Raw genomic sequence first — 24,116 nt, 5'->3', positions numbered from 1 at the left:
ATGCAGAGCCAGCACGTTTTTATGTGTCCAGGCAAGAGCGCTGTAGTGCTGGGTCCTCCTCAGTGGGCTCAGAAATGTGAGCAGTGACTAGTAGAGAGCCCAGACACCAAGCAGCAGGCAAAATGGAAAGAGCAAGAGCAAGACAGGTGAGAGGGGAAGGGCAGCACTGAACGGAACCTCCAAGAACTCCTCACTTGCTCACTCACACAGGGCTCTTCAAGACCTGTTAGACCCTTCCCCTCCCAAGCTCACTACTGCTGCTGCTGCTACCTCTAAGGGGGCTTCTCCAGAGCCATACACTGGACCACGCTAGCCTACGCCCACTCCCATCCCACTTCACATCCTCTCATCCCCCTCCAGTCAGCCCAGTTTAGTGCTGCCGCAGAGAAGAGGAGCTGCAGTCGTGGGAGAACAAGAATGGGTAAGCAGGCAGCAGTGGTGGAGAGGGGGGGAAGGAGCAGCAGCATGGCAGGCATGGTTTCAGCAGTGTGGGCACCCACCCTGTCAGTGCAGGGGCCCCAGCGATGCCCAGCGATGCCGACTGCAGATGCTGGGCCTCGCTGAATGGAAGGAAGCCCAAACTAATGCTGGCAGCTGCCTGCTTTCTCCTGGATTAGCCAGTTTCTGACAAATGTGAACCTTTGTACAGTTGTTTAGATTGAGATGAGTGAGGAATTTATTAATGGTTTGAGAATGCAAAGAGCTTTCTGTACTTTAGTCTGCTTGAGTCGTCTGCTTGGAGGAGCAAAACACTTCACTTTTTCCATTCACTTCCAGGCAGTTTCTGCATTTATCCAGCAACTTGCAGCTACACAAATCTGCCCTCTCAACCAGAAGAGGGCTCCCTGATAAGGAGGGGGTGGGGAGATGACACAGAACTCGCCCCCCTTCAGTTCACCCTGCCTGATGATGATGTCATCTTTGAATAGTCTAAAGGATTATGTCCCACGACGTGTGCATTTAGATTTATAACACGATGACCACCCACAGACACGATACAGCCAACCTGTATCATGGCAGAAGCAAGAGCTCAAACCTTAGCACACTTCCCTTTGAGACAGATGCTCATTTAATTGGCCCTGCACACAGTGATGTATTACAGCTCTATTTTCCTTTTATTGGTAATTGCTGCTCCTTGAATGGATGAAGAGCCCCGCACCCACATGCACCCACAGCAATATGGGAGCTGCTTCCCTGTAGTATTATCCCACACTGTTGAGGAACATACATGAATAAAGCAGCCACATGGCCAGGGTGAAGCACACGGATCTTTCACAAATGGTGGCCCACCAGGATGGAAGGTGCCAAACATGTGGAAACAATCCACATGTTCAATCTATACAGTTGCTTTAGTCACACAAGTTTCCCTGCTAAGTGGGATTGCATCACCACACTGCTTCATGTGCAGGTGCTGGAGGTCACAGTGTAGGGGAAATCATATCCAGGGGGTAGGAATAAATGGACAGTTTTCACAATGAAGGGAAGTAAGAAGTGGGATCCCCCAAGGATCTGTACTAGGACCAGTGCTTGTTAACTTGTTCATAAATGATCTAGAAGTTGAGGTAACCAGCAAAGTGGCCAAATTCACAGATGACACTAAACTATTCAGGGTAGTTAAATCTACAACAGATTGTAAGGCGCTCCAAAAAGATCTCTGCAAATTTAGTAAGTGGGCATCAAAATGGCAAATGCAATTCAATGTAAACCAATGTAAAGTGATGCATATTGGGGCAAAAAAACCCCAACTTCTCACATACACGGATGGGATCTGAGCTGTTGGTGACTGACCAGGAGAGAGATCTTGGGGTCATGGTGGACAGCTCACTGAAAGTGTCGACTAGGTACATGGCAGCTGTGAAAAAGGCAGATTCCATTCTAGGGATCATTAAGAAGGGGACTGAAAATAAAAATACTAGTGTTATAATATCCTTATACAGATCTGTGGTGCAGCCACATTTGGAGTACTGTGTTCAGTTCTGGTCACCATATCTTAAGAAGGATATTGAAGAACTGGAAAAGATGAAGAAGAGGACAACCAAGATGATCAGAGGCTTGGAGCACCTTCCTTATGAGCAGGGCTGGGGCTCATAAGGGCATCTGGGGCTCTTTAGTTTGGAAAAGAAGCAACCGTGGAGAGACATGATAGAGGTGTATAAAAGTATGCATTGAGTAGAGAGAGTGGACAGAGAGAAATTCTTCTCCCTCTCTCACAACACTAGAAACAGGGGTCATCCCATGAAACTGAAGGACAGGAAATTTAGGAAAGACAAAAGGAAGTACTTCTTCGTACAGTACATAATTAAGCTATGGAATTCTTGCCATGGGATGTGGTGATGGCCACTCTCTTGGGTTGCTTTAAAAGGGGCTTAAACAAAGTCATGGAGGAAAGGTCTACGAATGGCTACTGGTCTGGTGGCTATAGGCCACTTCCAGCCTCAGAGGCAAGATGCCACTAAATATCAGTTACAGGGGAGCAACACCAGGAGAGGGGGCAAGCCCTCACCTCCTGCCTGTGGGCTTCTTGGAGGCATCTGGTGGGCCACTGTGTGCAACAGGATGCTGGGCTAGATGGGCCTTGGTCCTGATCCAGCAGGGCTGTTCTTATGTTCTCTCTGGATAGCATTTCTGCGTTTCCAATCTTTTTCTCTGTCTGTTTAATGATGGCCATGGCAGAGGCTTGAGCAGCTTTCCCCAAAACCTATGCCTGTGGCTGTGGCTTTCCTGTGCCTGCAATGATAAGCAGACCACATGACTCTCTGAAATCTAGCACTGCAGGTCCACAACCTAGAGGGCCACAGGCAACTCAGAAGCCTACCTGGTATATCATCCAGTTGCTCCCCTGCTCTCCCATTGATGAAAATCAGGCTTGAAGGATTTGCCAAAGCATCTTGTTTAAGTTACAAAGGCTCCTCTTGCACCGAGGATGGAGCTGCCTGCCAGGATTCTTTCTTTAACACAGCAATTGATTTACAATATAATTAGAAGCAAAGAGGCATCCTGCGGAGCCGCTTATCCATCCTTAATTTTCCATAAGCAAAGGGTCTATTTTTAAATCTGGAAGGTCTAGCGGAGTCTTGGTTTCCAAAGGAGAAAGCGAGCAAGAGGAGCCCCAGTGGCAGCAGCCAGCCAGGCAGATTCCATCCACCCCATACCCAGAGGCCAGTGCTGGTAATCGGCATAATACGGCACCATTCACACACACACACACACACACACACACACACACACACACACGTTCCCCACTTCAGAAGGATGGCTTGTCCACTATCCTGCATCTGTGCAATGCACACTGTTTCCTGACCAAATATCACTGCCCTCCAGAGGAAGCAGGGAGGAGCAAGCCAGGGGTTCGTGCCTTGGTCCAAAAGAACAATTACACGACAGCTGCCAAATGTTTAAGAAGACATCGACCCACTTAGGCTTAGGCAGGGTTGCCAGATTTCCACCCAATCGTGTAGATGCCCTTGCAGTCCCTGATGCCATGGAAGATAGACAGATTTTTTTATTATTATTTATTTATTTAGGTAGCTAGCTAGCTAGCAACCCTGTGAGGTAGGTTAGGCTAAGAGATACATGACTGGCCCAGAGTCACCCAGTGAGTTTCATGGTTGAATGGGGATTCGAACTCAGGTCTTCCCAGTCCTAGTCCAACACTATGTTGGCTCCCATATGATGCAGCCATGTTGATTCCTCCTGCCTCTCCTTTCCTCGTCCTAGATCTTCCTCACTTACGTGCTGTAATGGGTTGGACTTTCAAGTATGCCAAAAAGCAGGTGAGAGGGCACACCACCGGAACAGGTAGGAGAAGCCAAAGCTGGTTCATCTGCCTTGGGGCATTTGAAAGAGTATACATGTTCTCTGGGCTGAGACTGGCAACTTTAGGCATAAGCATGGAGACAGGAGTATATGAAGACGCCTTTTTCTGAGTCAGGCCATGGGCCCTTCTGGCTCAGCGACCCTGACTGGATGCAGCTTTACCAGGTCTTTCTTAGCCCTACCTAGAAATGAAAGGGGTTGGACCTGGGACCTTCTTCATGTAAAGCACGTGCCTTGCCACTGAGTTGTGCTCTTGTCTTCTACAACCAAGGGCACAGCTATAATTGAAGAGGGGGTGGATTTCCCTGGGCCCCTGAGGGAGAGGGCTCTCCAGCTGGGTGACAGCTTGCTCTTACCTTCCTGCCTTTCTGAAGAAGGGTGGGGGCAGGAGTCTGTCTTCACATCTTTTGCCCCAGGGCCCACTCTTTTGTCTTTTTGTCACCACCCTTTTGTTCATATTTTGTCCCAGGGCTCACTCCTAACTTGCTATACCCCGTCCACAACTATGTGCATGTTGCAAATATGTACGAAATGTTCTACTGAAGAAGGAGAAAATGTTTATAAACACAGAAGAGAAACCATTTTGAAATACTTATTCCGCCCCACCCCCAGGACTTTTAAAACAAGTTGTGAAAGTCTGAGAGTGCCACGTGTGAATCAGTCAGAAAGCAAAAGATACATACCTTATTTATTTAACATATTTTATAGCACCCAAAACTTATGTCTCTGGGGGGTTTACAACAACGCAAAATAAATGACAACAGAAAAGGTTAAAACATTAGTTAAACCAAAATAAACAAGCTTAACCCGCGCAGAGCATCTGCATGCTAGTACTTCATTGCTTCCCTCACTCCCTGCCACAGCCCCCCTCACCTCAGAGATCTCCTGCTCCTCCATCCCATTGCTTCCATCTCCTTCACCCTTCTTGGTCACAGCTGCAGCATTGTGGTGCCTATTGGCCAAGCTGCAGCCCCCTATCCCCAGAGACCTCACCACCCTCACCCAAGCCCCACTCCTGCTCTTCTCCACAGGAGCAGCAGTGGTTGACTGGGTCTTTCCTTGCTGCCATGGCCGCTCGTTCCCTTCAGGACACTGACAGGCCCGGGCCCATCCCTTGTTGGCCGGCATCCCTCCACCAATGGCCTTGGTAGCCCCCAAAAGCAGCAGTGGTTGACTGGGCCCTTCCTTGTTGCCAATAGGCACTGCCATGGCTCGTTCCCCTTGCCCTTCCTTCTCTCTCTTTCTCTCTTCCCCTCCCTTCTTTTTGTCTCTTTCTCTCTCCTCCACACTCTTCCCCTCTGTCTTTCTTCCTCTCCTTTCTTCTCCTTTCTTTTTCTTTTTCCCTCTCTCTCCCTTCCTGAGTTAACAGATCTTGTTCATCTTCTTTCGTCATCTAATTCACACAGCGGCAACCTCCTTCTCCTGAAGGGGCTCTTTCCTCCCTCACAGCCCCTCTCTTCGAAGACCCCTGCCCACTATCCTTTGATATAGATTCCTCTCCTCTACAATCAAGAACATCTTCCGACCAGTAACAGTTGCATTCCAACTCACATTAACCATCACAGGATCCTCCTCCCTATCTGCATATGGAATCCCTACTGCCCAATCACCATGGTGCTTCTGCTCGCACAGGCTCCTCCTCCCTATCTGCATATGGAATCTCCTGCCAAATCACCACGGTGCTTCAAGCGAGAGCTGCCACACATGGGATTAGCCACAGATACGCCTTAGAGATTTATATAGATAGACAGACGACAACAGAAAAAAATTTAAAAATGCCAATAATTTAAAATTTTAAAACAATATTTTTAAAAAATGTTAAAACTATTAAAACAGTAGTTAATTAAAAGCCCAGAAGAACAGATGCATCTTTAAATATTTTTTAAAAGTTGTCAGAGAAGGGGAGGCTCTTCTTTCAGCAGGGAGCATGTTCCAAAGCTTGTAGGCAGCAGTGGAGAAGGCCCGTCCCTAAATAGCCACTGGTAGCAACTACAGACAGACCCCTCCTGATGATCTCAATGGGCAGTGGGGTTCATGACGAAGAAGACGTTCTCTTAATTACCCAGGGCCCAAGCTGTTTAGGGCTTTATAGGTTATAACCAGCACCTTGTATTTTGCCTGGAAACTTATTGGCAGCCAGTGTAGCTCTTCAAATACAGCAATAATATGTCTCTCCAAGATCACCCAGAGACCAACCTGACTGCTGCATTCTGGACCAACTGTAGTTTCCGGACGGCATACAAAGGCAGTCCCACATAGAGTGCATTGCAGAAATCCAGTCTGGAGGTTACCAGCATATGTACCACTGTTCTGAGGTCACTTATCTCAAGAAATGGACGCAGCTGGTGTATCAGCCAAATCTGATAGAAGGCACTTCTGGCCACTGCCTCAACCTCGAACACCAGGGAGAGGCTTGGGTCCACAAGAACCCTCAGACTGCGTACCTGTTCCTTCTGGGGAAGTGTGACCCCATCCAGACCTGGCAGATCAAACTCATCTCCCGAGTTCCGACCCCGCACAATGAGTAACTCCATCTTCTCTGGATTCAGTCTCAGTTTATTATCCCTCATCCAGCCCATCACCGCCTCCAGGCAGGCATTTAGGGAGGTTATGCCCTCTCCTAATGATGTTGACATGGAGAAATAGATTTGGGTGTTATCAGCATACTGATGATAGCACCCTGCACCAAATCTCCTGATGATCTATCCCAGCAGTTTCATGTAGATGTTAAGCAACATCGGAGACTATATGGAGCCCTGAGGCACACCATACAAAAGTTCCGATTTTGAAGAACAACTGTCTCCAGGGGTTCCTGCCCAAGAGGTAGGTACGGAACCACTGCAAAGTAGTGCCCCCCACTCCCAACCCCCTCAGACACTCCAGAAGGATACTATGGTCGAAAGTATCGAAAGCTGCAAAGAGGTCCAAAAAGACCAACAGAATCACACTCCCTCTGTCAATTCCCAAGTGGAGATCATCCATCAGGCCAACCAAGGCAGTCTCCACCCCAAAGCCAGTCTGAAATGGATAATCATTTTCCTCTAATACTGTCTGGAGCTGGGAGGCCACCATCCTCTCAATCACCTTGCCCAGCCATGGAAGGTTGGAGACAGGCCTGTAGTTGCTCAACTCTGAGGGATCCAAGGCAGGCTTCTTCAGAAGTGGTCTAATAATTGCATCCTTAAGACAAGGAGCAATTAGAGCAGGCATTCAGGACATAGCATGAAGGAGTCTGCTAATCCTGTTGGGAGGTAACACTGGAGCTTGGACTGCCCAGTCTGCCCTTCTGGAAGTTTAGTAAATTCCTATGGAATTTATCCCTTTCCCACTCCCTTCTTTTTCCTGTTACTTTGCTGCTTAGTTTTATTAATTGCACACATACAATACTCAGAACTTACATCCATGTACATCCATGTTACATTCATTTGCCGCTGTGCAAAACATTTAATAAAGGGATAGCTATACAAATAAAATGGATTAATTCATGAAGGATAAGGTTATCAATGGCTGTTAGTCCAAATGGTTACAAGTCTTGGGTCTCTTAGAGCTGTAAAATGTGTGTTCACAAGATGATCCTATTCAACATAAAGAGGAACTTGCTCGCCGGGATGTAGTTTTGGAGAGAGATGGGTGACAAACTTCAGTGGCTCCTCATTGTATCAACATTTGAAAAAACAACACTCAAACTGAACTCAATATACATCAGCTCTGCTCATGAATTGTTGTCAAGATAGTCTGAGGGACCAGCCCACCACAGAACAGTGTTGGGAAAGTTTTGTAAGTGCAGAGCTTTTCTGCAACCTTGGCAGTTTGTTTAGTTGTGCAATATTTTATTTGACTTGTTTATGATCATTTATATTCTTCCATCATGGAACTCCAGATGGCATGCATTCAGTTCCCATCCAGGCACTGACCAGACCTAGACCTGCTTGCCATCAGCACGGTGCTTGTATCATGGGCCCTCAGACCACGTCTTGGAACCCAAGTGTGTCCTGCATGTAACATACTGACTACAGCTAGGATACTAATGTTGATTTTGCTGTTATCCCCCCTCTTCTCCCCCCCACCCCCACATTTCTGGAAATAATATAGTTCACACTTGCTAGGTATGTAGACTGCATTGACTAACCATGGTGAGAGAGAGGATGCTGAGCTAAACAAACTGTCATTCCTTCTGAATAACAAGGCTAGTCTTGTGTTCTTGCCTGACATAACGCTTCAAAAGTCACTGAAGTTCCATCTGAAGTGAACTTTGCCCATTAGAACTGATTTCCCTGACCCAAAGTTCTCATCCTCAAACAAAACCACCCCCAAGTGATAAAAAAATACATGCCAGTCTAGTAAACATTTCTTTTCCAAATCAGCTAGATTTTCACACAGACACAGCATCAGCCATTTCCCCCTTGCAACAGATTCCCAAGCCCCAATCCAATTTTAAACTACGCAACGGGGATTCCTCGCCATCCCCTGGGAGATTACTCCACAGACTCACAGATCTTATTGCCAGGAAGGCAGGATTTCCCCATATCCATCCCACATTATCCAGTCACTTGATTAGAAAGTACGCCACGGACCGTCATTCTTATGGGCCAGACCAGTTTCTCTCCCTGGGGCGCTGAAGTTCCTCTTGCCTTTGACTGTCATTTGTCATAACAGTCTTAGATTCTCCTCACAGAGAGACGCTAGCTTCCTTTATATTTCTGTTTCTCTTACAAGCCCACCTCAATGACAACATAAAAATGAAGCATTCCTTGAGAGGCAATAGCTCAGTGGTAGCTATGGCTGAAGGTCTCGAGTTCAATCCCTAGCATTCCTCATACGCTCTCATGATGGATGGTGTTATCTAAACTAGAGGTTCCCAAGCATAATTTCCTCCCGCACCAGTTGTCCGTTTAAGATGTTCTGCAATGTCCAAGTCTCACTGGTTCCTCTCAGTGTGGCACACACGTAGTCCAATCCCATCCAATAGCTTTGCTAAGCAGGAAATATTTAATTTCCCCAACTGGTTTTCTGCTCACATGCCATTCATTACCAAAGGGGAGGCAGTTCTGTTGCTTTAAAAATCCATACATCCAACAATATGTATCTGGGTGTGAGTGTGCTTTAAGGAGGCTTAAGTCTAGTCAACAGAACAAGGGGGCAGGAACGACTGGACCACTTCAAACTGCAAATAAGGAGGTTCACATTTTGCATGTTCCCCTGTGTTAAAGATCTCCTGCACCCAGAAAATAAGCACAGCAGGCAAAGGGCTAGACTAGAACCTCTCTCCATGAAATGCTAGGGTTTCCCTCCCTTCTTAATTGCTAGTGTGCTTTTTTTTAATGTGAGGAAACTTTTTTAAAAAATGGTATCCTCCACCTGCGGTCTGAAGGGGTACAGTGTACTCCACTTCCTCTTCCTTTTTGCCATCTCGTCCCCACTGCATTCTGCTGCATGTGTAGGCCTTAAGGTCTGGACATGGCACAGAATGAGGTGGAAACAAGGCGCTCTGGTCCTAGGGGTTGAGGTTTTTGGTTGTCCAAAATGAAAGATCCAGGCCAGCTTTTGAATGTTGCTTTAGTTACTTCATTCCAGTCCTGGAGTAGAGGTGGGGCTAACAAACAGCCAGCAGCAAGAGCACTGAAAAGCAGTCTGCATTTGCCTCTATGTAAATAATATTTTCCTCATTAAACCGTTAATCTTCCTGATTCAACTCCACAGTCTTGTCTTTGCATACCACAACTCTTTCCTCTGGATTCTACAGGGGTGATGGTAGAATGGATTGTAGCACTTCAGACAGAAGATGAGGGATCACTTCTTAAAAAAAAAAAAATCCCCTATATACACTTCACTGGAGGTAGATCTCTAGCACAGCAAAGCACAAACAGGGTTAGAATCTTTTTGCCTAAAATGCTAGTTGTTTTTTTTTACTTGCAGCGAGGTACTGTTCTTTTTTTCTCTCACATGGAGATTTTTCAAAAAGGGATCACATGGAGATTCCTACTCAACCACCCCAGGAGCTTTCCCAGATAGTAGGCATTACATGGATTGATTGCAAGTTTGGGGCATATAAGATACTCTGATGCAAAAAGTTGATTTTATTTTTTTACCCTGGACATAAATCAAGCTAGGCTCCAATACAGAGGGGAAAACCTGAATTGTGTATGGAGTGCTCTCTGATATGCCGCATGGACTTCAGGGTACATCTGGCTGATATGTGAATGCACATCCTTCATTCTGGTAAAGATGCAAATTAAAAGCCCCATCTGGGAATGCTCCAGGACAGGGTTTCTTAACCTTAGGCCCCCAGATGTTGTTGGACTACAACTCCCAGAATCCCCAGCCACAAAGGCAATGTCTGGGGATTCTGGGAGTTGTAGTCCAACAATAACTGGGGGCCCAAGATTAAGAAACCCTGCTCCAGGTCTCTACCATCTCATTCTGATGCATGTATAGACCAGGCTTCAGTTACATGCTAATATGCGGCAGAGGTCTATTATTTACTGCTGGGCAGGGGAGCGGATGGAACTTCCCATCCAGCAACTGGCTACCTTACTCTGGACCAGTTCAGCCTAATTTTTAAGTAGCACAAATTAAATAAGCCCTTTGGATGCTAAATTGACAATTACTTATGTTATTTGCCACTACCGAAACTGGAATCTATGTAGGCACAAAGCAGCAAACTCTGCGGCTCCCCTCTGTAGATATGTTTTTCACAAGGAGACTCTAGAGGTCGCCAGCCTGCTGCTTATCAATATCTGCTGTCCCTTAATGCTTTGCAAGCCACCCAGGATCAGCTGTCAGTGTATGACAAGTGCTGTGACTGTTCAATACCACAGAGAAACTAGCAGAATACAAAGGCAGAAAGGGTGCAGCAGGAAGATCTAGCAAAAGGAGATCAACAACAGAAAGAGGAAATTGTCATGGCTAACACTTCAGAGCTGGGCCTGGACTGTAATGGCCTAAAGGCTGAAAACCTTTTTGCTAAAGAAACAGAAAAACAGTTTATAATGAACATGAAGCTCTAAGAAATGTTATCATAGGATGCTTGATCCCAAGAAACTTTTCTCTTGTAAATTTACTTCATCTCTACAGGCACAATTCTCATCCTTCTTCTTCATACATAGCCTGATTTCTGTAGTTGAAGACTCCACGTTTGCCTTATCAAGTACAAAATTCTGGACATTAACACTGAACATCGTAAAGTACTTTTCTTGAGGATCTGAAATTATCTGCCTAAATTCTAGGTACGTAGCACCCATTCTGCTGATGCTGCTAAATGGATGAAGCCTGTTTCCAATTACTTGGCTGCTACTTGCTTTGGGTGATGGTTGGGTGGTAGTGAAGTCTCTTAAGAAACAGAAACTCATACAAAGATCATTCCATAAAACTTGGTCCTCAGAAAAACTACAATCTCATCACATCAGGGGTTCTCAAACGTGGATCCTCCGATGTTGGATTACAACTCCCATAATCCCCAGCCACAATAGCCCAGCTGGGGCAATGGAAGCTGAAATCCAACAACTTCTCGGGACCCAAGTTTGAGAAGCCCTGCCTTGCATGCTTCAATGATTTTAGCTAGCCAGCCTGGTATATTTCAGATCCCTATCCACATGGGTTAAGATTGAAGCCACTGCCTAAAGTGCAGGCTTTCTGTTTCATACCAATATGAGGTGATACATCCAAAGACCATCTGTGAGTCCCTACTCTCACATAGGGCAGGTTCTCGCAACCAGTGCAAAGCTGCCGGGCCTGGAATAGGGAGGTTTACACGTTGTCTGTACTCCTGATTTCCAGTTGTTAGATGCCAGAAAATATTGGATTGGCACCATGCAAGCCTGGCATTTAACCAGGGCATTTTCTGGACTTTGAGATTTGCAATAGTTAAAGTGTTGCAAAGTTCAGTGGAACTAGGCAGTGGTTTGAAACCGCAAGCACAGCGGCTTTGATGCAGTTTTCCATGCAATGTGACAGAGTTTTGGCTGCCCGTATTGCCCACCACTGCAGTGGATTTTCCAGCCAGGAGATGTCCATATTCCACCTGGATTGCATTCACTGCACCCTCCTCCTCCTCCATTTCCAGCCAATGGGGTTGCGGAGGGGGGAGGGCTGCTGACATGACGAATGCTTTTAAAAAACAAAACATTTCTCAGTGCTTTTGTGCAAAGGTGCAACAACTTTCTCCTTTGTGCAAGCAGAAGCAACAAACATGTGGGGCATGAGACCATTGGAATCAAAAGCCAAGGCCGAAAGCAGAAATGAAATGGAGCAGAAATACATTAGATATATTTGTGGTTTAAAAAAACAAAACAAAAAAACTTTACATATCAAATTCCAGAGACAAATGTGACCAAAACCTAGGGCCGAAGGCAGAAATGAAAAACCGAGAGGAGACAATATATTAAGCAAAATATATTGTGTGGTTTTACATATCAACAGATCCTTGATCTGCTGAATGAGCCAGCAAATTCACAGTGTGAATGTGTAAAAAAAAAAATCTTAATGAAAAACATGAGCGATCAAAACCAAAGCAAATGAGAAACGAGTTGCACCCTTGCAGATTGCACCCTTGCCCAAGAACTTGCATTGAAAAATGAAAAAAAAAAAACATTTTTACAGGAACAGCAACATTTTTTCAGGAATGGGTGGAAAGAGCTGTAAAAATCAGCAAATCCAAGTGAACTGTCCTGCAGGGGCGGAGTCACCATTGGACGAGCGTGGCCCCAGACACACACCCCACATCTGACATCAGATGCGGGGGCGTTATTTCGGTCCCAAAAGGGGCTGCGTGGCCCTATTTGGAGCCGAAATCGGCCCATGCTGCACTGGCAGCATGCCCAGGGTGACTCTCCTGGCCTTAAAGGCAGGGAAAGCCGCTCCTGGCCCCGCTGCCAATGCAGCAGGGCTGATCGCTCTCCCTCCCAAACGGGGCCACGCAGCCCCTTTTAGGAGAGAGATCAGCCCACATTGCACTGGCAGCGTGGCTGGAACAGCTTCCGGCCCGCGCTGTTCAAAGTAGTACAGTTCAATCTCCTTTCCAAATGGGGCCGTGCGGCCCCATTTGGAAGGGAGACCACACACCTGTATCTGACGTCGGATGCGGAAGCGAGGCCAAGGGGCGCCTCCGCCGCTGCACACGGGCCACCGCCAGCCTGGCTCCACTCCTGCTGTCCAGACCATATTGTACTACAACACATCAAACACGGGGCAAGCCTCTGTACAATGGAAAAACACAGCACTTTCCGGCAACAGTTTTACGATGTTATAGGGCCAAAACGCATCAATAAAACCCAAATCAAGGCATCTGAAATATGGACGGCACTCTGGTGACAGCGCAGCAACCATGATGTCACATGGGGGCAGGGGCCATATCTACCACCCTGACTCTTTAGGGTTAGGGTAGGATAGGAATACAATAAGGAACATAGAAAACGAAGGCATTTTGAAGCAAGAGTAGCTTTCCTCACTCCTGCATGGGAAGCTGCACCTGCCAACAACCATTCTTCTGCACATCCATTATATGCAGAGTATCCATCCCCCTTTGCATCTGACCACTTGACAGACCATTTACCAAATGACTGCTACCTTTTAACTAGTGCACAAGGAATGCCTCCTTATAGAAGCTGGTCAGAGTCTCACCCCTTGACTCATTTTAGCCAAGGAGAGCTGGCCTTGTGGTAGCATGCATGAATTGTCTCCTTTTCTAAGCAGGGTCTGGTTTGCATTTGAATAGGAGACCACATATAAGCACTATAAGATACTCCCTTTCAGGATGGGGCCACTCTAGGAAGATAAGGTTCTATGTTCCCTCCTGGGCATCTTCAAGATAGGGCTGAGAGAGATTCCTGCCTGAAACCTTGGAGAAGCCGCTGCCAGTCTGTGTAGACAATACTGAGCTAGATGGACCAACAGTCTGACTCGGTATAAGGCAGCTTCCTGTGTTCCTATTAGGAATGTGCACGAACCAACTGTGGCCCATGCACATTTTGGGAGTGTGGCCCAGGAGCTTTAAGAAAGAGGAGAGCAGGTCCTTACCTGCTCTCCGTCACCCCACACAGCTTCCTGCTGGGGCGGTGCATGTCCCAAGAAGCCCCACGCTGCATCAGCAGGCAGGGCGCCATGTGTGTGCTGATGCCATGTGGGACTTCTTGGGATGCACGCCATCCCAGCAAGAAGATGCATGGGGTGGCAGAGAGCAGGTAAAGACCTGCTCTCCTTTTTCTTAAAGCTCCTGGGCCCCACTCCCAAAATGTGCTTGGGCCGCAGTTCGAACCACAGTTCGTGCACATCCCTAGTTCCTATATATACCCTGAACTAGCCTGGATTAAATGACATCCTGATGCCCCATTCCCAGCAGTCCAGCCCCTTTCTGGGAGTCCTGCAAATCCCCTCCATCCTCATTTCAAGTGGAAGGGAACTGCTGCCCATACCAGTGCCACCCCCACCCCTGCCACAAGTCCATTACCTCCTTCTCTGGAGCACATCCGGATGGAAATCCCAAACTCCCAACCTGCACCAACTTGGGGATACAGGAGAGGTCTGGCAGCCCCTCTTCACAGAGGCTAAGCCAGTGCTTTCCAGCCCCGTGCTCCTTTGTTTTTCACCAAGAGCATAGCATGGTATCCGTTTGGCCGCAGGTCACCACACAATAGCCTGTACTCTTATGCTACGGCTTAGCGCCAGCAACTCCTGCCTCCTGCAGTGGCTTGGCTTCAGCCATCAAATCATGCCCCCAGGTACAGCTTCCCAATCTCCATAGCAAGGCTGTGGGGAGCCAGAGCGCATTGCCACGCTAGGCTGAGGTGACGTAGAGGCCTCCCAGAAACAGCTCTGCCAAGAACCCATTATGTTCTCCAGATGCTGCTTTTCCTCTTCACAAAGGGCAGCAATTGACACAATAAACCAACTATTTGTGAAATCCTTCTGGAGGGGCAAAGCAACCCACATTAAATAGAAACATCTTTACCCCCTGAAAACCTGCAATGCAGAGGGGAAGCATTCCTGGGACCTGATGTTAAACCACTGGGCATAGGCGTGGAAATGCGCACGAGAATGCATTTTCCAGATGACTGTTTTACCCTCAAGCAACCCAAGACAAGATCTATCTAGAGCAGCAGAAAGCACTGTGGCTGTGCCACAAGACGCAAACAGGTTAGCTGTTAATCAAACCTTGTTATCATAATCACAGGACAGCAGGACTGGAAAGGACCCAAAGGCCATCCTGTTCTCCTTCTGCATTAAGACATGATTCATCTCTATATCTTTCTTAGCAAGAGTGTACTATCCAAACAATCGGCTGAGATCAGGTACTCTCACTGGAATAACTTCAGGAGTGAGAAGAGACAACTGGAAACCACATGCTAACCACTTTAAAACCTGCTAGTTGGTGGCTCGAACTATAAGGGAAGGTGATTGTCTGTAGTCTCCAGTCTTGTGGTAAGCCTTGTGTTACTGCATTCACTTTCAGGATTCCCAGGCAGTCATGTTTTCATGTGTCATGGTTGCCCTGGCCATTGCAGGTGCATGTGAATTAAATCATCTTTAGTTGGCCTGCAGGTGGCCTCTTGGAAATCTTGTTCATCATATTTAACTAGCAAAGAATGCAAAAAAGCTCCGAGCTGATCTTGTAGCCCAACTCTGTCAAAGCTTATCTTATCGAGGCTTAGGCTATACCAGGCCTGCTCAACTTTGGCCCCCAGCTGTTTTTTATACTACAGCTCCCATAGTCCCCAGCCACAGTGGCCAATAGTCAGGAATTACGGGAGTTGTAGGACATCATCTGCAGGAGGGACTAAGTTGAGCAAGCCTAGTCTATACATATAGCTTATCACATGGTAAACCTGGATTCTACCATTTTAGACTGCAGGTAGGGGGGTTTGCCTGAGCTCCTTCATATAAAAACTAATCTGCAAAGAGATGCTAGGGCGCTTTCCAGACTAACTGCTCAACAGCAGCAAAATGCCTCCAGTCGGGCAAGTCACATTGAAAACACAAACAGTAAGGAGAGCAGTCTCGCAGCGACTAACAACCCCCCCAAAACAGCAACTTCCTTATGCCAGATATATGACGTCCTAGCTCTACACCGCAGCAATTAAGTTTGAGACAGGGCATTGGCAATGTGAACGGCACCCTGCTGTCCAGCTAGGGACCGCAGTGCCACAACGCAGGAAGTGTGAAAGCACACTTCCAAGATCCGACATGACCCCTTTGCAGGGTCTAATCTGGAAAGCGCCCAAGAAGAAAGGTTTTTGCCTAGCCTTCTTGATATACTAGTTCTCTAGTATATCAAAAGCTTCTCCTATTTATTATCCAGGAATATTCAAACTGTGTGTGTCCACTAGAGGGGGGGGAACAAGAGGCAGCCCCTCTCCCAGACTCATGGCCTTTTATGCATTTAGATTTCCATTTACATATTGTATGCATATATTTGTGTGTGAGTGTGTGTGCGCGCGCATGTGTATCTATATTTATATCTAATTTTATTTTTATTGATTTCTTTTGCCCATCTCATTACCACCCTGAACAACATTCCTGTGGATGCCCACCAAAAGCCTGATCCAGGAATAGTTTTTCCACAACATGAACAATTTGTCATGACCGGGCCCTTAGAAATGTATCAGGTTAAAAATTAATAGTATTGAAAGCACAGTGGAAAATAGTCACTAAACCTCATATGATAGGCTAAGAACCAAAAAAAATCCCAGGACAGTGCTTTGGGTCCTGGCATTAACTGCAGAGCTACAACTTCTTTATTGAACTTTCTAGAGGAAATTCACAGGGAAATATAAAACAGGGAACTGTGAGAGCAGAGCATCCTACCCTTGGAAAAGAAGGGAGAAAGGGAGAGTGAGAAAGACAGGCCACTTTGAAAGTGAACAACTGTAATTTGGAAAAGCAAGTTGTTATTCCTGGAAAGTGTTCCATGGCTTGCAATTTACAACCTCTGTGAAAAGTTTCAGCTATTTACACAATCCCAGCCTTGAATTGGCAGCTGTGATGTGCCTGTTCTTGTTTTCATTACAGGCTTGTGTAGCATAATGTGCAAGTGCTGAATGGCTTTCTGCCTTTTTCAGTATACTGGATTTTAATTTATGTGCGCTGTACAAGTGATTTCTGATTGAAAGTTCTCATAAAAGTCAGTTTCATCTTTGAAACCAGTAAAGAACTGTCTATTTCTGTTTTGTTTAATGCAAGATACAGATAAGCATGTTTATCCTTATGGTTTCCTTAAACAAGGTGGTGTGTTCCTAGACATTCTTCCATAGAATAGAAAAGACTCTCGAACTGTCTCTCTAGAGTAATGATGAGCCTGTGAGCATGGCAATCTTTAAAACATAGCTCAATCTTTTAGGCATTTTGTATGAGGAATTTTCATGCTTCCAAAGAGCATAATCTGGAACTGGAATAAAGTGGGTTTAGACAGCTGTTAACATGCTACAAAATCTTTATCTTGAGATGTGCCATTGACAGGTCTTTCTTACAGGTACAGAATCTGTTTTCATATTGCTGGATCCAAGAAGGAAGTTTCTTTAGGTCAGACTGACTGGTGATCTGTGAGTTTTCAGAAGGGGGGGCGTGTTGCTCATCCCATAGTCATACTGCTTGTACAACAACTGGATGTGTTTTAGAAAACGTAGGGTCTTTTCTACACCTTACAACTGCAGTCTGGAAGCTCCCTGACAGACTGTGCATGGTAGCTGCTCCTGGTGACAGTTATAATAGGTATAATTGCACTGATCACATTGAATCACAACACCAGCAGTAATTTTTGGGACATCTGATAGCAGAGCAGAAACCGGCTACACAACTGGAGCAATCCACTCAACATATTATATACAGAACAGCCATTCTCATGGTGGCCATTTTGAGAACTAGAAATGCTGATTGCCACCTAATGCAACACCAGGGAATGCTCATTACTGACACACCCTAAACTGCTTCTTTTTCTGCCCTTACTAGACAATATATCATACTGAAAAGAGGTGATCTGGACTAAGCACACATTTTTTTCCTAAATAAAGAGCCTTTTAATAAAATTCATTCCAGCTCATAAAGGAACAGCACATTGATTTTCCTGAACCAAGACATGTACTATTTAAGGTCTTTGCAAAAACAAATAAAATGCCCATTACAAAACAAGTACTTAGAAGAAAATGCTGTGGAAAACTCTTGGGAGAACACTGTGTTTTAATATGGTCTGTGTACAGTGCATCATTGCTGGTCTGCTGAAAACTGTGCTCTAAGGGAGCAAAAATGCATCTGCATTCCTTCAGGGTAAAAATATTCATGCACAGACATCGTAGCAAAGTCACAGTCATTTTTCCTCCTCTTTCTTTCTTTCTTTCTTTCATCCCTCTGTCTTCTAGAAGTTTATCTCATTTGGTAAAACTAATTCATAATACATGTTAGTCCTGCTGGGATCTAGCTTCTTGAGCATAAGCTATAGCCACAACTATTTGGTCTCCGCAGCATTTACATCAGCACTCTAGGTAACTGATACCTGACAAATCATGTTTGAAACAACTCATAATCAAAAGTCTAAGTCTATTTGCTGGTTGTGGATAAAGCAGTGAGAAGAAGTGATAGCACCTTCCTCCTGAAACTCTGGTGGGGGGCAGAGTGACTAAGCTGGGAAATTCCTAGTTCAAATCTTACTTCTACTAGTCTAGGAACTCATGTAGGTGACAAGTCACAATTCTTTAAGCCTCCCATCCATCTGCAATATGGGAATGCTGGTCAACCTGGAATGTTATGAGAGAGGATGTATATTAAGTGCTTTGAGCACTTGAAGTTTGTTGTACACATGCTAAATAAGCATATTATTCTCTTGGCCTTGTTTCTTCTTCATGTTGCTCCCAAACCTTTCTCCAGTTCAACACCCTCTTCCCAAGTAGGAATATCCCTGAAAAGTCTCATAGAATTTTACCAATTGTCTACTCTATTGACTTCTGGAATCAAGGTTTTTGAAGGTCGATTCGCATAGTGTTTTTTGTCAAGGTGAGGGAAGAACATAAAAACAGCCCTGCTGGATAATGCCCAAGGCCTATCTATATATATTCATCATATTCATATCTAGTCCAGCATCCTGTTTCCCACAGTGGCCCAACAGATGCCTCCAAGAAGCCCATAGGCAAGAGGTGAGGGCATGCTCGCTCTCTCCTGATATTGCAACAGTTGTTAGAGGCATCTTGCCTCTGAGGCTGGAGGAGGCCTATGGCCATCAAACTAGTAGCCACTGATAAACCTGTCCCCCCATGAATTTGTCTAAGCCCCTTGTAAAGTCATCCAAGCTAGTGGCCATCACCACACCCCATGGCAGAGAATTCCATAGATTAATTATGTTCTGTATGAAAAAGTACTTCCTTTTGTTGGTCCTAAAATTCCCAGCCTTAAGTTTCATGGAATGATCCCTGGTTCTAAATGTTGTGAGAGGGAGAAATATTTCTCTCTGTCCACTCTTTCTACTCCATGCATAATTTTATAAACCTCTACCATGTCTCCCCGTAGTTGCCTCTTTTCTAAACTAAAATGCACCAGGCTCAGATGCTGTAGCCTTGCCCCATAAGGCAGCTTTTGCAGTCATCTCATAGCAGGGTTCCATGTGAAACTGGATCATCATAAGGAAAGAATAGTGCAATAAGTTGCTAGGCAAACATTTGCTAAACCATTTTGACTACCGTAATGAGCTCCATTGGGATGCCCTTGAATACAGTTTGGCAACTTCAACTGGTGCAAAATGTAGATGCCAGCTTGTTAACAGGGGATGGTGCAGAGCTCTTTTAGTTGACTTGCACTGGTTGCTGGTTTGGTTCGAGGATCCAGGTTCAAACGAAAGTACTGGTTAGACCGTTAAAGCCCTACAAACCCTGTCTTTGGAATGACCGCCCCATATGTTAAGATCTCTGCAAGCTTTATTGAAGGTTCCTCACCCATCGAGGCTTTGTTCAGCAAAATACATGAAACTCAACATTCTCGGATGTAGCACCCAAATTGTTTGTTCCCTCCTCACTAGAAGGCTTGGCATTGCTGTTTTCTTTTGAGTGGTTTATTAAAACATTTATTTTGCATTAATGACCCCTGGAAGAACACAACATTTTGGCCACCTTTTATAATTTTGTGGCTTCACTGTAAGGGCTTGGTTGGTGGTGTTAGTTTTTATTTTATTTTTATTTTTAACTATTTAACTATATTTTTAACTGTCTTGCTGCTTGTTTTTAGGATCTGTGACTTTAAAAAAAAAAAATTCCTGGAAACTACAAAGTGAAATCTTGAAAAGCAGTATATACCTCCCAGGAATAAATAATAAAATATATGTGTAATATGCATTTTAAAAAACGCATGAAAACAAATGCAAAATCAAAACACATCATAAAAGATGCACAATGATTTTTTTTCCCCTGTTTCCCTGGCTGCCTAACATTGGAAGGTCCTTTATAAGTAGTGAATTGGGACAGTAGCCACACATTATAGGAGGAAGGGAGTGGAATCTGGTACCAAATGATTTTCTCCTTCTTTAAGGAATCAATTGGTATTGAACTAAGCACATAATGTAGCAGGCATGACTGTTCATCTGTGGTTTTTGTTCCACAGTACAATAGAATCTGGATCATATCTTTACTAGAAGGCATTTTCCTTGTTGCTTTAAATAATTACAGCATTTTTTTTCCTAAAAAGCCTTGCAAATATGTTTGAAATTTAAAAACAATGAGCCAGTGCAACATCTCATAATTCCAAGAACATGCCAAGCCGAGAATGACCCAAACACTGCACAGCAAAACAGGGACACCACAAAGCTGGGGTTTCAGAACACTACAGTGAGCGTTTCTGTTTAAACAGAAACAGATTTTCAGCATTAAATAGTTTCTGAACAGTTACAAAGATGGTAGGATAGGTCCCAGCGAGGCCCCTGCTGCCTGCATGTCACCAGATTGCAAAACCTCTGGCACACGAGGCTGAGCAGTGTCTCTGGAATTAAGGACCTTGTAAAGATTTCAAAGCTTAACAGACTAATATAGTTAAGATGAATTCTTCCAAATATTATTCTAAGTCACTCAGATACTATTATTGCCTATTGTGGTAACTGTGAATTAAGACAGCCGCATTAGCGGTGGAGCCCATCCACTACAACGGCCTTTCTCAGCAAAGCACAGAGACAACATGGAGGCTTAGAAAGGCGGAACTGTGCAGCGTCTACCTTTCAGGCTTCAGTCAAGGCTGTTCTGGAATGGACTGTGGACATTTCTAGAGCAACTTCCAGACAACTCCCCCCCCCGCCCCGATTTCCTTTGCACCTGATGTGTGCCACTCTAATCAGTGCAAATTCTCCCTACTATGAATGGGTATCAAGCTTGTCAACTGGTTATCACGTGGCAAACTGCCAGAAGGCCTGGCTGTGGCGGAAAAGCTGGCACAAGGAGAGTCTCAGGGTGAAGCGAGGCGATGAGAACAGGACCCAGAGAGTGGCCAGCCAAAGCAGAACATGAGCTGGTTGTAAAGTCTTGCACAGAACATGACCAATACTAAACGATTAATGGGAAAAGCCATCACATTTACTGCAAGAAAACAAATTTGTGATTGCTACGACAATGACATCATTGGCCATACTGCCAGTATAAATAGCATTTGGAGAATTCGTTTGTTTTGTGCTATTTAAATTTATAGTGTGGGAGCCTGTTTCAAAGCGGGGTGTACAGGCGCATGCGAACAACGAGGTAACCATATTCATGTTTATCTTTACGGTTTATTTATACGATCGGTGTCCCCTGCACCTAAAATGGACATTTTTCTGCTCTAAAACATCTTTTAATTATGGGAAAATGATGTTATATGCTGACATTTCTCTCCCTATTTTTATAATGTTGTTTATAAACAAGCACACAAATATGTATTCATGAACAGAACAGGGAATATTTCCTGGAGAATTGCTGAGGCTATCACACACACACACACACACACAATACTATACATAAAATAAAAATCCTAGAAACAAGGCATGTGCAGGCTGAGCCTAAGCATGTTTACTCAGAAACAAACTGCATTCTGTGAGATTTACTCCCTAGTAAACGGGCTTAGGATGTAGCCTAAGGCATTTCAAATCTATGTTGCATTTCAAATTCTATGTTGCATTAAAAGTAAGAGGGATAGTACCTGACATCCTGACTAAATTTACTAGAGGTCCTACTGAAATTTAGACATCCTTTAGAGTAACTTGGAGTTACTCAGGAGTTACTAACTCCAGTCCTGGGTACTACTACTACTGAGGAACTCAGTCTGGATATCAGCCAGTGATTGTGCCAAGGTCACCTAGTGAGCTTTGTGGCTGAATTTGGATTATGAACCCAAGTCTCCCTGGTCTTAGACCAGCATTCTAATCAGTACCCCTACTTTTAAGTTCTTAGTCTTGCTTCTGTATCAAAACCAGAATTGCCTTTTGGGGAGACTTGACAGCAGGTGTCCTCAAGCATTTGGACCATGACAGATTTTTGAGACAACCTTTTAGCCACTGTTGCAAATATTGGGGCCATTCACACAACCTACCAGGCAGGAGGACGCCTTCGCAAACCATGCCATCCCGCTCAGATAGTCACTTTTTGCTTGGTGTGAGTGCAAAGCGTGCTCCCACACGATCCCCATGCAGCACAGAGCAGGGTGGATTGCTCTGAGGCTGGAACCCGTTTTCCCAGCCTCTCACAGTGCACTGAGCACAGGGCCCTAGAGGATTCCCCCAGGGGACAGGCGCTTTTTGTGCCTGTCTCTGTGTCAGCATGAGCTGCAAGTAACTTGCGCTGACACATGACCCCGGCAGCTGGATTAAGGGCACATTTGTTGGGTTTCGGCGCAGGATTCTCACAGGCCGCCAAGCCCAGGCTTGGCTGCTCGTGAGAACAGCCTCATTGTTTTATTTGCCCCTGTGTCAGTTCTAGCAGCAATTAAGTTTACTTTAAGTGTTTTAATGTTGCTGACTGATGTTTTCATTCTCTGTATACCACCTTAAGGTCAAAAGATGAACGGCCTAAAAATGCTAACAACACAGACCTAGAAATGCTAACAACAACAAATGAAAGGTGCTGGGTCTCAGGCTTGTCTGGAAGTCTGCGCTAGATAGCATTCTTCCTACATGGGAACTAACTGTGGCAATGAACTGTGTCCCGGTTATGAATGGCACTCTGTACATACTTAGAGGAACTAACTTATTTTCTATTGCATATGATCCAGTGCAGAGCCTTGGAATTAAAGAGGCTATGGGACTAATTCTAGATGAGTCCTAGAACAGATGGAGCCCCAGACCCTTACCAACGAAACCAGGAGCCCCCTCCACGAGCCACCTGCTCAACACGAATAGGCTTGTGTCAGAACAGATCTCTTTCATCGTGGGCTTGACAACTGATTCAAATATTGCTCTTCCCTTCCCCCTTAAGTCCCAGCAGTTGTGTTGTGTTGTTGTTGTTATTTAAAAGTTGTTTACAGTGTTCACGATCCAACACAAACAGTTCAAGGCCAGCAAACAATTGCAGGAGGAAGAGGGAGGGGGAGTTCGCACACAGACCTACATCAGCTTCTGCTCCTTGGCTGCTCACCTAATCCTGCAGCCACAAGGGACTGGAACAATCCAGCAACTCTGCTGCCAAGAACGTAGCTTTACCTTGATCCTTGCACAGGCTGTGAAGCTGGAAAGCAATACCACAACTGGAACGGTCGTAGGCCTCATACTTCCCTGGGTGGTGGAGGGTAGTGAGGAAACTCCAGAGCAGAGATTATGTGCCTTTGGAAGACTAAAATTTATCAACCAGCCCATATGCCAGGGACACAACAAGGCATTTTCTGTTCAGATGGCAGCACCTAAAATCCTTTCTTCTGGCATGTCTGCAAGAGGGATTTCTTCAAGGACTGTGAGTGGTCATCTGGAATTGGGAACAGGGAAACCACAGTCCTGTTACAGTGCTGTTATTTGTGGCCTGAGGAGGCCGTCACATTAGTGATCTGGCTTCCTAGAAGGTTGTTCTCATGATGAAGGATCAGACAGACACATGAGAACGCAGTAGCAGGCAGCTGCCTTGCTTGCAATGAGGCTAACTCAAAAAGCTGACTGGAGGAAGCAAAGGAAAGTAGGGCCTCTCTGCTTAGACAGGACAGGAAGTGGGTGGTTACCAACATAGATCTTAAAGTTACAGGGCCATATATCATCACACCTGTAAGCAAGCTGCTCTCTAAGACAAGCCCAGGCTGACCTCCCACACATTCATATGGCAAAAGGGAACCATAGTGGGGCCCACTGTTCCCACAGGGATCCCCAGCTGTTGTTCACTACAACTGCCAGCATC

At 45.4% G+C, this 24,116-nt stretch overlaps 1 protein-coding gene across 8 annotated transcripts in view; it reads right to left on the bottom strand.

Moving 5' to 3' along the window:
* Window positions 1–23,899, bottom strand: part of MYOCD (myocardin) — a 306,487-nt gene extending 282,588 nt beyond the window's left edge. For 5 of the 8 annotated variants that reach the window (XM_053288183.1, XM_053288181.1, XM_053288193.1 and 2 more), the window contains exon 1: window positions 23,373–23,899. The gene's annotated coding sequence lies outside the window, so the exon portion shown is untranslated. Of the gene's footprint in view, window positions 1–22,332; window positions 22,753–23,372 lie in introns of those variants that run through there. The other 3 variants (XM_053288184.1, XM_053288182.1, XM_053288185.1) reach the window with 2 other exon arrangements.
* Window positions 23,900–24,116: the final 217 nt, after the last annotated feature.

This window comes from Hemicordylus capensis, chromosome 2 (genome assembly GCF_027244095.1).
Source record: "Hemicordylus capensis ecotype Gifberg chromosome 2, rHemCap1.1.pri, whole genome shotgun sequence".
NCBI lineage: Eukaryota > Metazoa > Chordata > Lepidosauria > Squamata > Cordylidae > Hemicordylus > Hemicordylus capensis.
The sequence above is the reverse complement of the archived record's forward strand: the minus strand, read 5'-3'. Positions and strand labels throughout refer to the sequence as shown.